We start from the raw sequence: 17,007 nt of genomic DNA, 5'->3' as shown, positions 1-17,007 counted from the left end.
CTACGCCCCCCGTGGGGGCACTCGCACCCCTCATTTGTCGGGGAGAGCTGCATCCCACAGCCCCGTGTCGCGGCGACAACCCAGCCTAATTAGGGGGGATGCGGATGGGAGTTGTGTCCGTCTCGTACTTTGGAAGGCGCCCCTGTATTGGAGGAGGTCCCACACCACCCCGTACTGGTCCCACACTGGACATGGGGCAGACCCCGGCTCTCTTTCGAACTGAGGAACCTTCACCCACGTTTCGGGCGGACTTCCCACCCCTCAGACTGGCCTGCGGGGCTGATGCTGCCGGGAGCGTCGGGGAAGCCGGAGCGACTGTCCCGGGCTGCCCTGCACCTCCATCGGCCTCGGCAATTCCGCCTCGGTAGCCCGACACCGGAGCAAAACAAAGCCCCGGCCAGGCTGCGAGCTGATGTTTTCCCTTGCACGGAGGGTTTCCTTGGTAAAATTCAGATGTTTCCTTGGGTCTCGATTAAAATAACAAAGTGGGGTATTTACTAGGATGTTATTTCAAGTCTCTTAAGTCCCTGGTTATGTCTGTTGCGATTTCTCCACAAATACAAAAACAAGGGCTGCGATGATTTATTTGAAGGAATGTAGGTGTTTTGCCAAAACAAACACGGCTTTTTTTTTCTTCCCCCCCCCCCCAAACAATCGCTTCTCACGAGCATTTGTCACTGCAGCCTCTCGGATTTCTTTCTGCTGTAGTTTTACAGGTGCTTTGTCACAGTATCACGAGTGGGTTTCTAATGCCAACCAGCGGATCTGCTCGGTATGAACGCACACGCTGTGCAGAGACATGGACACAGCTCCCATGACACCACCCCAAGAAATCCCCATCCCGAGAAATCCCTGTCCCTCTCAGTGTCAGATGGCCAGGTCCAAAGCCGTTTGCACACTATGCACAGTTTGCACAGCCTTTGCAAGGCATTTGCACAGGGCTTGCACAGCCCTTACACGGAGTTTGCACCAGACTTGCACAGCCCTTCCACAGAGCTTACGTGGCTTGCACAGCAGTTTCACACTCTGCACAGACCACAGGGCCTTGCACGCTGCCACTGGCAGCACCCACCCAGCAGTTAGTGACCACCAGGAGCCTTAACCCAGCTGGGGCAGGAGGCAAAGGAAGGGGAGGCAGAGGAAAGCTTCAATATTATTCTTTTGTCAGTTCCTTACTAAATCCAGCCTGATGATGTTTAGACACTAAAGGTCACTTTTGAAAGCATCTGACAAGATCTTCCAGCCCCTGAGGCCTCACTCCCCTGTGGTCAGGGTGCTGAGATGCCACTTGGGAGCCCTCACAGAACTGGAGCAGGTGGCAACAGGGCTGAGTGTTCAGGGCACCTCTTCCCAAAGATGAGAAAGCTGAAAAACACTATCTGGTGCTGCCCCACTCAATTCCACCTCAACCAGTAACTCCAGGGTCACAAACTATGCTCCTGATGCTCCCACTGAAGGGTATGGCAGCGCTCCCTTCCCAGTGCTGCCCAGAGAAGGGATCAAAAGGATCAGCAGAAGGATGAAAGGATGATGGGACAGGAAGGACTGTCAAATTCTAGAAAATGGGCAGGCAAACCTACCCATAAACCTCTGGGCTTCTTGCAATGGTTTCTGGAGCCTCCTGCCTGGAATTGTTTCACACAGTCAGTTTTATGTGAAACAGTGAAAGGTACAAAAATGGTGAATGTGGTCCATGCCCTGGGTCCCCTGGGACTTTACATCCTTTCTGCATGTTGGGGTGCATGTACCTGCCACACATGTGTAACCCTGGGCTTCACCCTGGGACTGGAACTGTCACTGAATCTTTCCTGTTTGTCTTTCAAAAATTAAAGTTACATTGATGCAACAGACAGTCAGGCTGTGCTTTCTGTTTTTTCTTTCCCCACATTTTATTTTTTTCCCCACAGACCAGTCCTCCTAGCCCCAGGTTCGGGCAGCAGGGCCAAATCCTTGCCTGGTGCAAGTCAGCAGAGCTGAGCAGTGGGTTCCTCTGCATCAGTCTGCACCACACCATGCTTGTTCCTGTGCACAGTTGTCCCCGTGACAGAGCCTTGTGCTGCTGGGTGATGAGACCCAGATCCCTGTCCTCACTGTCTGTATGGAGACCCAACACAGGCACGCACATACCCACACCACCCAGAGCGACACGGACACACGTGTGTGCACACAGCAGGCACACATGTCCACACCAAAGGCGTTCCTACACACACACACACACACACACACACACACACATACACATGGGTACACAGACCCAAGAAGCAAATCCTGCCCGGCCATGCTGGAGGGTAGATGTGAATTCCCACAGCTCATCCTCTCAACCACACAGCATGTACCGAGGTGCACAAGCGCTAACTTTCCCATCTGTTCTCCATTGCAACTTCATTTAAACCCTTCTGGGCTTTCTTGAATTTCCATCAGCCCAGCCCAGCCCAGCTGCAGGACCTTCCCAAGCTGCCCCAGCCCTGCTCAGCAGCTCCTGCCCCCAGTCCTTCCTTGCATTGAGGACAGGCTACCTTCTCTCCCACTGCAAACTTTTTGCGCATAATTTCACACTGGCAAAGAGCCACCATCTACCAGCCCCCTTCCAAAACCAAATTAGCACGCTGCTGCAGCAGCAGAAATTGGAGAGGAAGGGCTGCAGTTTTATTTTACAACTCAATTAGCAAGTTTATACAGAAAAAAAATCCCATATAACTGAGGGAGATTTTGTGTCTGTTCAGCTCCACCAGCAAACAGACTTGTTCCTCCTGAGGGCACTCCCCACTGCAGTGGGTACGGCAATGTGCTCCTGCCCATGGGGGCCTTTAACCAAAGTGGTGATCCTGGCTCCAGCCCTGCTCACTTGCTCCATCTCTCTTTGCTTTTACACTTATAAATCCTCTGGGTACCTCCACCACAGGTTGAAAAACACAGTTCTGAGACTGTCCTGTCACCCTGCTCACAAACATTAAATCAGAAGTGTGCCAGAACCTCAGATGAAGATAAAGGCCCCATTTGCCTCTAATTATTCCTTGAGAACTAGTCCCAGTGGATGTATGCCCAGGATGGATCCTGACTCCCATAACAGCTTGCACCTTGTCCCACTATGGTTTCTCTCTCCCTTCACCAACAGACCCTTCTGGTCAGGTTTTTGGAAAGAAGGGGACAGTCAACTCACTAAGCCTGTTTTCTTATGGGCAACATTTTTTGGATGCTGATTCCTTCAGGAGCAGGAAGGAATCATTCCTGCCTGGCTGATACTTAGGCTTGTCCCTCTGATGTAGTCTCCCTCGCTCTGCTCCCTCTCTTGGTCCCCAGCACTGCCCTGCTTGCCCTACTGCATTGTCCATGGTGGTTGGGGACCTTTGTGTGTGGAGCACCAATTCATTTCCATGAGTCCTGGGCAGGGTGAACTCCCCTACAATGTCTGCATCCTCTTGTGCAACTGTGGGCAAGGTCCCAGCCTGGCAGAGGGACTGCCTTACAGATGCTCCTTGGAGCAGGAAAGAAGGGGGTATTCGATTTAACTGGAACCCACCAGCCATGGAAGACCACTTCGCGAAGAAGGAAACTGAGGCAGAAGGGAAATCCTCAAGGAATAACCATGTACCTCATGTCACAGCCATATTCCCACAGCTCTGCACCTCCACCTCACCTTCCCTATCATCATCCCTTTGTGGTGGAATAAAAACAAACTGCAGTGACAAGCCCCCTCCACGCTTCAAAACTGGAGGTGTTTGTGGCTGTTTCTGTTAGCTAAGTCAGTGGGGCTGCACCAACTTTTCTAGTCTTGAGCAAGTTCAGAGCGATCAGAATATTGATGCCAGTGGCTATTTGGAAGAGTGTGTTTTCATGTAGTGACCACACAAGAAGCCTCTTGGGACTTCACTTAACAAATGTCTTCTAGCGAGATGGCTACAAGTGACAGCAAGGCCAGCTCAGCAAGTAACCAAGCAACAGCATCATTTTCTTTCCAAATCTTCCAGTAACTCCTTCCAAAACTTACTTAAACTCAAGCCAAGCTGAATTCTTTCTGGTTGTCTGCATGGGGATAGCCAGGGAAGATAAGACAAGTCAAGGTACAAACTCCATGCATGAAACATCAGATGGATTCAAGGACCCCGTGGGCTGCTTTGCTTCAGGCCCAGAGGCCTGACATCACCACAGCCTGGATGCCTAAAGCTGTGCTTGTCTCACATCACTTTCTATTTGAACACTGTTCTCTAGTTAGGGGACAGGAGACTTATGGAAATGCTTTGCTGAAAATTCAATCCTTCTGGAAACATAAAAGCTTCTTGAAACAGGCTTTCCAATTCCCTCAGGGAAAATTGTCCTATTCAGCATCTGGTCGACAGGATCTGGCATAAGCCACCTGAAAGTAGCGGGTCAAAACACAGTTGAGCACTCAGTCGTGCTCAAAGAAAAAAAAAAAAAGCCCACTTGCTTTTTGAAAAGTGCAGAGTCAGCAGGTAATTTGTCAATGCACCAAGCCCAGATACTGGATCACGGTGATGACTCACCCAAGTGTCCTTATGGTGGTAGTCCAGGCTAGCATCTGGTTGGAAGGGGTGGGATTCACTGGAGGGTGAGCTGTACCTCCAGAAAGCAGTTCCTACAGCATTAACACAGAGCCCAGCTGAGACAGCTGTTACAGAGGTGCAGAAAGCCCTCAGCTACCTCCTACCTACCCCTGGCTGTCCATGTGAGATGTCACCAGGGGAAGCGCTCTCCTACAGCCTTCCTCAAGCTCTGCTCCATGATTCTTTATTTTTATATATTTAATCTTTTGATCTCCACTCAGTCCTTTTTTCTCTCATCTGTTTCCCACATTATTGTGTTTCTCCCCAGCTTCTTGTCCTCCAGCTCCCAGCCCCTTTGCGAAGGCTCCTCAGATTTGGGGGTATTGGAACCTGAAGGTGAGACCTGACTGGGAGAGTGTTTGACAGCAGACACGCAAGGGAGCACCAGAAAAGTAACACTGCTCACATTAGCTCACCCCGATCTTTCCAACTCCCACTTATTCCTAGGAGAGTCCTCTGCCTTCTTCCCATCCTCCTCCCCAGCCAGTGCTGCTCATGACTGTTATCACTCTCACTTCTCTGCCACTTGAGACAGAATTTCTTGGTCCTTTGCTTTCTATCCCAGTGCAAAGTCTTACCAATAACTCCAGTTCTGTCTCACTCATAACTTTCTGCATGCAGATGTTCACCACTATGAACATGGAAGGAAGATAGTGGTTTTTTCCCCTTTAAGTTATCTTCCCATGCTTTGGTATTGTTTATTCCTTTGTCAGACACTCTTTTTCTCTCTCATTTACTTCAGTGCTCTAATCCGATGTTTTTATTTTCCTCCATAGACCAGGCAAATGGAGCTAAACTCTGAAGTTCTTAAGGTCAGCCCAGTAGTTCTCCACCAGTGATAGGGATCTGGCAAAGAAAGGCCTTTCCCCAAGAACTGATTTCCCTCCTTTTTGGGGATATCATCTTGATTAGGAATGGATCCTACCAAAGTACAGCTGACAATGCAAGATACCTAGTTGGAGGTTTTTGGGGAACTTTGAGGAACTTTGGTTTCCTGGACAGTTGCTCTGGGGACACCAATAAGCCATGGGTGTCAGCTGAGGTGTGCAGAGGGCCAGAGCAGACCTGCCAGCCCTCAACTCCAGCCCAGTCCTCCTCCCTTCACTCCTCTCTGCCAGCTGCTGGGCTGGGCTGTGAGGAGGAGGAGGAGGAGCAGGAATGGAGGAACGTGGGTACCTGAATGGGGAAAGGGATGTGGTCCAAAGTCCTGTTTGATTGCAACTTTGCATGGTCTGGATCACTTCTGTTGAAGATTCTGTCTGTCTGACCCTCCTGCCAGGGCAGTATGTCCTTTCATGACAGGTGTGGGTGGTTTGGGCCAGGCACTCAGGAGAGATGCCCCTCACCCCAAAGGCCCCACAGAAACCAGCACAGATCATGGGGCAAACTGAGCAGCTCATGAACTACTTCTTACCACTGGTAACTTCTGGTCTCCTGTCCAGTTCTGCATTTTAAGCCAACAATTTCTGCTTTCTTTTTCAACTTTGCCTTTTCCAACTTTTAGTGGAAAATATTTCATGCCCTGGGTCTCTTTCTCCTTCATCTGCTGAGCAGCAAGAGAAGCTCAGAGGATAAGAACCATCGCGTCCCAGCCCAGCAGAGGGGCCGGGTGGCTGCGGTGGGACCGAGCATCATCTGGAAGCGTGCGGGCAGGGATCTCTCCCAGGGCAGGAGCACCATCTCCTGGAGAAGGGATTTATAGCACTGAGTCTCCGCGTAAGGTGTTTCGCGTGGCAGGTATGAAATGTGGAAGGCACTAACAGTTTCGAAGGCACTCACTCTTGTTTCTCTCCCCTTAGGCTGTGAAACACATTTAAATCAACCCAGTACAAGTGTGTCCTGTATACAAGGCAGGGAGATGGAAAACAGGAATATGTTGTGTGGGCACATACATTCTCCTTTGTGCTGTGCACTAGATGGACTTGAGTGTGAGTTGCAGGATCAGCTGTTACAGAGTTTTACCATGGGTGTATCAGGTGAAGCTCCGTCCTATTTTGTATTTCTCTGTCTCAAAGACCCCTTGAGTTAATACAAAGAGCAAATCACATCTCACTTAACAGTCCTTTGCATAGTTTTACTATACAAGTTAGAACAAGCTTTCTGCCCACATGTGTTTTCCTTAGTAGATGCATTTGAAGGAGACAAATGCAATGTACTAAATCTTGCAGTTCCTGTACATTTATTAAGCGCTCTCACTAAAGTTAAAGCCACACCTCTGGGCAGTGACAGCTGGATGGACAGAGTCACCGACACACATCCCTGGCTGGGAGGTCAAATGCCCTATTAGCAATGAACTTGATTTCCTAATGCATTATAGTGGTGTGTCTTCACAACTTCCTAAGAGCTCTTTGCAGACACTGAAAGTTGGTATGGGCTGTGCTGACATCAGTATTTAGGTAACATCCATTTCTGCCTTAACAAGAAAGACACAGACCTGTTATCCAGAGCAGGCTACAGGGATGAACCTCAAGAGTGGAGCACCTCTCCTGTGGAGACAGGTGGTTGAGGTTGTTCAGCCTGGAGAAGAAAGGCTCCAGGAAGACCTCATTGCAGCCCTGCAGTACTTAAAAGGGGCTTATAAGAGAGAGGCAAATCAATTTTTTTACACATGCAGATAGTGATAGGATGAGGGAGAATGATTTTAAACTAAAAGAGGAGAGAGTGAAATCAGATACTAAGAACAGATTCTTTACTGTGAGGGTGGTGAGGCACTGGAAGAGGTTGCCCAGAGAAGTTGTAGATACCCCCCGACTCCTGGAACTGTTAAAGTGTTCAGGATGGGGCCCTGAACAACCAGATCTAGTGGGTGGCATCTCTGCCCATGGTGGGGAGATTGGAACTAGATGATTTTTAAGGTCCCTTCCAACCCAAACCTTTCCATGGTTCTACAATTTATATTTGATGCAGGGAACATGTTTGCTTTGCTTTGCCCACTTGTCTCTTCTTACACACCAAAACATGTGCAGGTTCAGGCACCTGACCCATCTCAGATGCTTAAATGTGAGCATATGGTGCCACATGAGACATCCAGACCTCCAGCTACTGCCTCAGAAAAGAGGGGGGTCATCCTATCCCTTCAGCCTCATTGATCAGCGACATGCCTATGGATCTTTTCCAACCTAAAAGATCCTGTGATTCCATGTGAACATCTTGGGTGCCCTGCAGCCTGAAGAGAGCCCCCAGAGCCTCTTTTAGCACCTGAGCACATGCTCTCATGAGAAGATCATCAGAATTTAGTAGGAAAAAAATAAATAAGATGGGAGTTTCTGATACTGAAGAAATCCTTGAAGAGCACAGCATTGGGGGGGGGGGGTCACTTCAGCAGTGTACAGGGAGCTCTGCCTATTCCTGTGGTTCACACATTGATCTCACCAGGTTCATAAGTCAAAATATACCATTTTGGGCTCCTTGGTCTCTGTCCAGAAGAAAAGTGCAGCTGAAAATTATTTAATATGACTGGCTCCCATATGAAACAAAATGATGGTCCAATAGTCAGCTGCTGGTTGTTTAACAAGCACTTTGCACTTGGAACAGGGAGATGTTAAATTCTGCCTCTGTCCTCTCTGCAGGGCCTCATCCTGCAGTGCAGATTCAGTCTGGGCTGACAGTTTTAATAAGAACCAAAGGCACAAAGGCAGTGAAAGATTGTCATGGTCCTTGATGACTTCACAATGTGGAAAGTGCAAGTGAACCCAGTTCTGAATCTTCTCCATGTTTTTTTCCTCTGTACAGTGATGGCTTGTGGATACAGTATGTGTAAGACAGGTTGTGAATGTAAACACTCAGTGATGATTGAATAACCATAGAATACCCAGAGTTGAAAGGGACCCACATGGATCATTGAGTCCAGCTCCTAATAACAAGCATAATTATGGTCACCTGGTACCACAGTCCCTGAATTTAGGCATTTATTCCTCCACTAACCCAAGTTTTGCAGTTCCTCTGGCTTTTTCATGAAAAGCCACGATCCCAGGAGCAGAAATATGGCTTGTGCTGGTAGTTCAGAGAAAGGAGCTCAACAGTTTAAATTTTGGGGAAAATCTAGTACAGTGATCAGGCAGCTTCATCCCAGCGGGATCCCAAGCCCATGCCAGCCCCTGGCTGAGCCTCTTTGTCCTTCCCTCCCTCAGGCCAGAGCTGTGCTTAGGATGCCAGCTTCTTGCAGAACCAAGTTCAGCTTGTTCCTTCCTTGTTCCTTCTCCTTCATTTCCAGCTCCTTCCCCTTCCTATCCCATCACTGCTGGCTTGCCAGGTACCCACAATCTTTTTCCCATCAGCACCAAATATAGGAGGAAGGAGACCAGGGGGACACACAGGACAACAAATGGAGCATGGCAGGGCTTTGGGCTCATCTTTTCACCTAAGGACGCTGCCAAGTCACACAGCATGGGGGGAAAGGCGCCATCTCCTCCCCTCCCCCAAGTCACGTCCTACCTGTGCTGTAGTACTCCAGGCCAGTTGGCATCTCATGCGTGATGGGTTCATCCCAGAGCAGGCAGCTCATCCTCAGCTGACAGCAGGTGGCCTGGAAGCCACTGGTCACCCAGGGACCCTTGCAGGGGCTGGCAGCTCCTTGTTTCATCACTCCAGGCTGAGCCACATAAGCTCTCCAGGTAGACATAATTGTGCAAGCAGAGCTAGACTCTTAGGCTGCATCTACACAGGTAAACTAAATGTTTGTAGGAACACTCATTGGCTCCCTGGCATTATTTAATTTACCTGTGTAAATGGAACACTGGAGACCCTGAAGACCAGGACAAGTTACCTGATAGGCTTGTGTGTAGGAAACCTAGCTCATGGTCAAGATTGTCTGCAGCCTTGCCTTCTTTACTTCAACAGCTTATTCCAGCATGGTTGGGGTGAACCTTAGCTAGCCAAAAAACAGTGGCTTTTCTTGAAGAAAGAAAGGTCCAGACCTTTGGTATTTGGTGGGGAGCTGAGAATTTGGCAGCAAGAGCAATAAAGAGCACTATCCTGGGGATAGACCTAAGCCAGCACAGGTGGGAGCTTGGGACAGCCACACTCTTTCACATCTTGGTTTTCCCCTCTCTGTAGTAACAGGTCCCTGCCTGCTCTTGAGGTCAGCTTGGGAAAAGGATTAAGGAAATAGTAGAGGTGTATTTCCAGCCTTGCACACCCATGTTCCTGATGGAGCCTCAGGAAGGAAAAGCACCTTCCATGCAATCAGTTTTTCCACAAGTCTTGCATTTCCCATTCTCCTCCCCAACTCAGCACAGTTGATCAACTCCCCTGACTGTGTAATGTTTGGGTAGTAATTACCATTCTGGTTTCATAATTGTAGATTTGAATGCCGAGTGACTGATCTCAGCAGAGGCTCCAGTCATATGAAATGGGAATGGACATAGATGGTTGTAGGACCAGCCAGAAAAATGTAGTCTCCCAAGGAGACTTCATTTCCATTCTCCTCAGGCTGATTGTTTTTCTCACCAGGTGGTGGTTGCTTCTTCCTGCATTTTGGAAAGCTGAGAACTTGACTCATGAGAAAAATATCCAAAGTGTTGCTACACCATTGTACCATAAATGGCTACATCTGCCTCTAGGGATGTATTTTCCTCTGTCTTTTGGAAAGACAATCACCCATTTCTATAAAATCTCCAACAGCTTTATAGTGCTATTTTAGTGGTTACTGTTTTGGAGGAGTGTGATAAGGAAGCATTTAGGGTGGATTCATTTCACTTGATCTAGAATGTAAGATTTGTGAGACACGCATCAGCTGCACCACTCTTTGGACTCCAAACACTACACTGACTTTATTTGCTACTACAATACATATATATTTAATGCACATGACACCACCAACACCTGCTTCTAAGGTCATGAATTTCAACCATTTAGGCCTCATTCTGTTGTCTACACATAGACACTGCAAATTGGGACATACCAGAGATTCAAGACACCTGCCTGGACATGCAGCATGAGACCAGCACAAGACCTGAATCCCTCTAGGGCAGCAGCTAGAGGCCATGTGGGATATACCAAGGTCTCTTCAAAGGGCACTAAAGCACAGCTGAACAGTTGAATTGAGACCTGAGCACCTAAGCTGGTTGCTGCCATCCCCTTATAGCCACTGGAGAAAAATAAGCACTTTTAGGGCATAAATCTTGAAGTGAGCACCTGAAAGAGATCCCAGTACACCCAGAAATTTTCCTCTTCTCTAATGACTACAAAGCCAGTCTACCAGACCAGCACAGACCAAGATGCTGAGCAGTCAAAATCTAATTTTAAGCAAGAATGATATGCCTCTGTGAAGCTGGATGGGCAAATTGTTACTGCTTTTTAACACCTTTACAATTGCAATACTAATATCTTCATCAAAAGACATGGATGTAGAAACCCATGTGCATGACCTGGTGAAACCCAGAGTCTGACAGTCAGCCACTTTCTAAGTAAGAATCAGAGAATCTGACTTAACATGCTTCTTGTGAAATGTCTGTGAGCAAAACTCTGCTACTGGAAGAAGGAGCACTGACCTGGAAAGATATTCATCTTCTTACTACAGCTGTGTATGAATGACTGGTTGGTGAGATAGGCTGTACTGGTTGTGCTCTGAGACAGATGCATACTTACAAATCTCCCTGAACAACTGGGCAACTCCATCCTGGCTTGCTGTCACCAAGAAATGGTTGGGCGATTGCAATCTCTCTCACAGCATCTGCCAAATCAGTTATCTTGAACTGAAAAGAGTGCAGCAGAACTAATGCAACTCAGTTTACCACAATCCCTGCATTTTACTTTCCTTTTATTTCCATCATACACTGGAGGTGCACCAGAAGTGACTGGCTTGCTGGTGAGCCAAATCAAACAGATATCTACTTAAGTCTATACCTCAGCCTTCCCCTTAGAGGGACACAAATCCAGGCCTCTCACCTATTGAGCTGCCAGCTTTTTACAATAACTGGAGGAGCTGAAAGTTGTCCAGCCATCTCCTCTTCTGCTGTATTTGGTTAAAATTGGTCATTGGGCTATTGCAACGTTATTAAGTGGGGAGCAACAGACAGAGCAATTGCATACACCTTCTATTTAGGAAGAGATGATGAAGAAAAACACCACCTTGCTTCCCAGTTCCTTCTCGGTTTATTTGCTAATTCAGAGAGTTGAAATTTTTCCATTTGGGAGAATTTCAGTCAGGTCCAGCATCACTCATAAAAATGGAGGAATTGTTCCAACAATGTCCTAGAAAGGTTTCCTAATTTTGTAAAGAAATCCAGGAACAGAACCTGGCCAGCTCTAACCTGACTGGTTCGTGCTGTGCTGTGCTGGGTAGTTCAGCAGAGAAGTCTGGGTCTCCATGAGTCTCAGCCTTTACTCCTGCAGGCAGGAATCTCCATGAAAGGAGTCACCTCCATGCTTCATGCAGGTAGTGAGAGACCAGGAGCCAGCACCAAAGCCAGGCAGACCTTGGGCTCCTGCTCATCTCCAACCAAATAACTTAGTATGGACACGAACACCTCCAGAGCTTATTTGGTGGGAGTGAGGGAAACCAAGGCAAAATACTTGGACAACAGCTTTGGTCAGGTGTGTGATGAAGATGGACTTGAAAAAGTTGGCATCATATTTGGGAGTCTACCTGGAAATTTGTGCAGTTATTGACTGTTCTTTCACTTTGCCTGGATCTGGGGAAACACTTTTCATTGCACCTATGTAAAGAGTCATCTACTATGGTTTCTTTCAGGGAAAAAAAGATTCTACTCTATTTACTGTAGATGTGATTTTTTAATAATATAGGCATTTTTCTGGACTTTAAGGCTTGGTTTTATTAAACTGGGGCAAACCAGGAAATCTCATCTTTTCTTCCTCACTGGCTACCATGAAATTCATCCACGATTTACCTAGGGTCCTCAAACTTAAGAGAGGTGGAATTTTAATTCCAGGGCTGCAGTAGGTCAAGAGCCAGGTTTATCTTTCAGCAGGGATTACCTATGGTTTCTACTAGATTATTCCTGACATGTGGCTCATCATATTACAGGTTAAATGTTTAAAAGGGGGAGGAAAGCATGAGGCATAATGAATAACAGCTATATAACTCTCCTCTCTTCTCCCCAGAATAAATCCATACTGAGTTTAGGAGGTGCATAGATTAAAAGACTGTCCTGACAGGCTATCAACAAACTTACCACATCATATAACAAGAGTGAACTTTAAATCTACCATTTTGGCTACCTTTGAAACTCACTGAGAAGCCCAGCCCTAATATAAAATCTCCTAGTGGTTCACATCTGGGTTTTGTAATTGTCATCTGAAAACAGTGTTAGGAGTGATAAGTGAGTGGTCATCTCACTGGAATCCTAGTGCAGCCTTTCTCAGTAATGAAATGATATTGTATTTCTCCCCATATGAATCAAGGTTGAAAAAAGTTCCATGTTCAGCTTTTAAACTGTGTTTCCATAGCTGATTTATTTTGTTTTTTTAATATGTTCCTCTGCCATTGCTTTTCCCCTCCCATTTTATTTACTATACCCTAAGCAGGGCTCTGATTTCCCCTCATCCTGCCATGATTACAGGCAGAGTCCTCTGCCAGGGATTCAAACATTGGTGGACAATACCTCCTGGGCTTATAAACTCACTGTTGTTCTCCTCCTGCTTCGGGGGAGATGAAAAGCAAATCCACGAGTTGCCAAGAATCACACCCAGGCAGGGATGCAGTGCTGCAAGAGCTGGTCCCTGCTCAGTGTACAGGAGACAGACGTGACCCTGGGATGAGTTCATGGGGTCACACCTTGACCCTGATGGAGACCCCTCATCCCCCTGTGCCCCTGTGAGGAACAGGGAGGGATTAAACTGTAGGGCTGCAGTCCGTTTGCAGGCCAGAATGAACAGGCCCCAGCCACAAATCACTCCATATTTTAACAGGCTTTGAGAGGTTTTTCTTCCTCACTTTAACCCTTTGTGGGACCTCAATGCCTGCAGAAGATGGATGATGGGCAGTCCTCCAGTACAGGTGTTGAAAGGCTACCTGGTATAAACCTACATTTTCCATGTTCCAGTCAGGGCTGAAGGAAAGGGAGGACCATTCCTTTTACCTCTCAGGTCTGGGATCTCCACTACAACTGCCCTTCAACACACTCCTCACTGACAGTATTTCCCTTTGCCAGCTCACCAAACAGTTCCCCAATTTGACATCAAGCTGTTCCCCAAGATGGCCAGGACCTGGTTGTCAGCTATTTCACAGGCATCAGACCAGAAGCCCTGCAGAGGACCTGGATACCCAACAGGTGTCAGATCACAAACTCTGCAGTCACCTGCCAGCCCCCAGGCCATCAGGGCTTGCCCCAGTCCTTGCAAAATTCTTTCACATGCTTTTTAGGTTGCCACAAGGAGGGCCAAGGGGAGACCTATTGAGCCACATCTGGTAAAGGAGGGCAAATGTGTTTGTGCCCCTTTCTGAGCACTGGGGAGGAGGGTGGTTTTTGCATCTCCATCAGTCAGTCTTGACTGCAAATGTGGTTATATCACTGACTGACCTCAGCTCTGTAGCAAATCCCAGTGTCACTGGTCCCAGAGTCAGGTTTGAGCATGAGCTGAGGGTTAGACTGGAGTTGGTGGGATTGTGTGTGCAAGTGAATGGTGCCAGACCAAAGCCGGGCATTGACTCCCAAAAGGTGAGTGTCATGGTTTTTTAGCTACTAGGAAGAAAATTAACTCTATCCCAGCCAAAACCAGTACAGTGAGACACAAGTGGGGACTGCAGTCAGCACCACTGGCCCATCCCGGGTCTATAGGTTGTATTTGAGTGCTCTCTAGTGGACAGAGAAACAAGTCCCAGAGGTGAGCACAGCTGATGAGGCTCTTTCTGAGCTTAAGTCACCCTCCCTGGGTGTCTGAGGCACTGGGTCTGTAGTACTGACAGCCATGGGCCTGTTTGGAGTCTCTGGGTGCAGGGTTTGGGAGGGCTGTTCAAAGCTGGGTCTTCCTGACCCCTGAGGCTGCAGGGCAGAGGTTTGATGCAGGAGCAGTACAGGGTGGAAGAGGATGCACACCTTGTCTGGTAAGAGCTGACTCACAGAGCACAGGTAACATCCCAATCCCTTCCCATTTACACAACTTTTCAGTGCTTCTCCTTGTGTTGAAGGAAACACCTGAAGGACCTGTTCCTGCGTGTGCAGTCAGTGGGTAGAAGAGCAGAGAGGTACTGTGGAAGGAGAGTAGAAACACCGGTCACGGGATTTTATAAGGAAGTGGGGAAAAATTATATCAACTCATTTACCAACCACTGATGAGACTTCAGGAGCCCTCTGTTCCAAGAGCCCTGCCAGTGCTGAACATAAACACTCTGAGGTAAAATATCTCGTTTCATAGCACAAAGTGATAACCCACTGGATATAGTGGAAGCAGACTGCTTCAGCATGACAAGAAGGTTATTATGGAAGTCAGCTCAGGACACAGACCATAAAGTGGTTATGTAGTGGGTGCTTCCAGATAAGCAGAACCATATTACTGAACCCAAATGTTCAAAAGGTGCTTGAAAATCGTGAGATCTGAATTTTGAGTTCTGAGAATAACTCATCACATTTTCTTTTCTATTCTGTGAAGTGACAGCTAAAAGATTTTTATGATGGTGATATTAAAACCAGAAACAGCCACTTGACTCATGAAACAGTCACACAAGCTGTAGAGGTTATATACATCTGTCCTTAAACTCTTTAAAGCCTGACTTCTCCATTACCTCTGTGTTGTGGCCTCATCTAGTCAGAAACCACTGAGTCTCTACCACAATACCACACATACCTGCAGAAAAGGAACATGGGTTTGTATGTGGGCAGTTATTCTGTGCAAATTCATTAACAGTCTTGTTACAGAGATGCTGCAGCAATACATGTTAGGCTGCTGAATACTGACTGCACAAATATGCTGATTCAATTTGTTGAGGGTCCAGAGTTTACTCCTCTTTTCTTCACTCACACACAGCTAAACTGAGGCAAGGGAAACCCATGAAGGTGAGACGAGCAGCTGAGGGTAACCCAAGTACTGGTAGGAAATCATAACTCTATTAGTGATGACTTTTGGTGGTATTGCTTCTCGGATTCGCTGCACATTCTCCCATAAACCTTCCTCTGCATGTTTCCAGTTGACAACCAGCTACACTAAACAAGTCCCAGTGCCACTGTGACTGATGGCCAAGGTGCAGGGTCTGGCCAATGCTCATCGATGGGCTCATTTCTGCAACAAAAAAAAAGAAAAAAAACAGTTTAGTGGAAGAAACTTTCCCTGTTGCATCCAAAGTAACATGAGAATCAAACTTCAAGTATTCTGGAAGGTTGCTTCTGAAAAAGGAGAGATTGTTGCTCAGCTTCAGCAGGCATCTCTATCGGTACATCACAGTTTTCTCCTGTCAGGTTTGATTTATGTGCACCTTTTATGCCGAGATTCACTCTTCACAGTCACCATCTGATGACAGACCCTGTCCTAACCTCATGGGAAAGTCAGCTGATTATTTCCACAACCTCAGAGTTTAGCACCACTGAGGCATTTGTTTTGTTCATTTGTTACAATGATACGGGCTGTGGAGTTATAAAAATGCCATATAGGATAAGACTTGTTAGGAAATCAGATAAACAGGTAGCCCTTGGACTTCTTCATGAGTATAGTGATATAGTGCACACAACCTCTCCAGGACAAAGAAGGGCAGCATACAGGGGCTAAGCAGACACTTCTGTTTAGGGAGAAAAGCCCCAGTTTTTGAAGCATCTTCACAGGCACTTGGCAATATTTGGAAGGACAATGCTCAGTGAGCATGACAAGCCTCAGTGGGAGCTCATGGCTCAGGTCCTGCTCTATTTTTGCTGTCTCAGGCAGCTAACTGCCAGCTGCTTACTCCTTGTTACTATCTGAATAAATTGGATTATCCAGGAAGCCAAATGGGGATAAAAATGCCATTAGAGAAGCAATTCATTTAGACGTAAAACTATTCATGATATACCAATGCTGTCAGGAACTCTGGCCCAGAGCTGTTTAACCCTTCAGAAGTCACATGAGAACAATTCAGCTTCCAAAAACACTTTCTGGTGGCTTGAAGCAGTTCTGGCAACCAGGACCCCTGTGCCAGAAAGGCTGCAGCGGGGGGATGGTGGTGTTTACACTCTGCTTGACAAAAGGTTTTCAGTGGCAGGGAGAGAAAACAACTGGGATTTAGAAAAGAACCTCACCTATGAAGCCTCCCTTTTTTATTTTGGTTCATGAGTTCCATGCTCCAGATTTCTTGTTTCATGACAAGTATCAAAAAAGACTGTTCTGCGTATGCCACTTTGGACCTCTCTTGATTTTTACAGATTTCCATCACATCCCAAACTCCTCCAGCTGTTCCTTTGCGGGGTGAAAAGTCCTAATCCGCTCACTCAGTCTTCTTTCATAGGCTGCTCCTTTCTGGGGACACTCCTGTGAAATAAAGATAAGACAAAATAAAATAAAAATTTAGCTATGTTAGTAA

The 17,007-nt window shown here is 47.1% G+C and overlaps 1 long non-coding RNA gene across 1 annotated transcript in view; it reads right to left on the bottom strand.

The window, feature by feature from the left end:
• Window positions 1-15,586: 15,586 nt before the first annotated feature.
• The window catches only part of LOC126640549 (uncharacterized), a 1,889-nt gene continuing 468 nt past the window's right edge, over window positions 15,587-17,007 (bottom strand). Inside the window, exons 2-3 of the long non-coding RNA XR_007629087.1 lie at window positions 16,727-16,955; window positions 15,587-15,740 (exon numbers count right to left, since the gene is read on the bottom strand). This is a non-coding gene — a long non-coding RNA (uncharacterized LOC126640549). The remainder of the gene's footprint in view (window positions 15,741-16,726; window positions 16,956-17,007) is intronic.

This window comes from Myiozetetes cayanensis, unplaced genomic scaffold, assembly GCF_022539395.1.
Source record: "Myiozetetes cayanensis isolate MyiCay16 unplaced genomic scaffold, myiCay2020 scf2-11, whole genome shotgun sequence".
Classification (NCBI taxonomy): domain Eukaryota; kingdom Metazoa; phylum Chordata; class Aves; order Passeriformes; family Tyrannidae; genus Myiozetetes; species Myiozetetes cayanensis.
The sequence above is the reverse complement of the archived record's forward strand: the minus strand, read 5'-3'. Positions and strand labels throughout refer to the sequence as shown.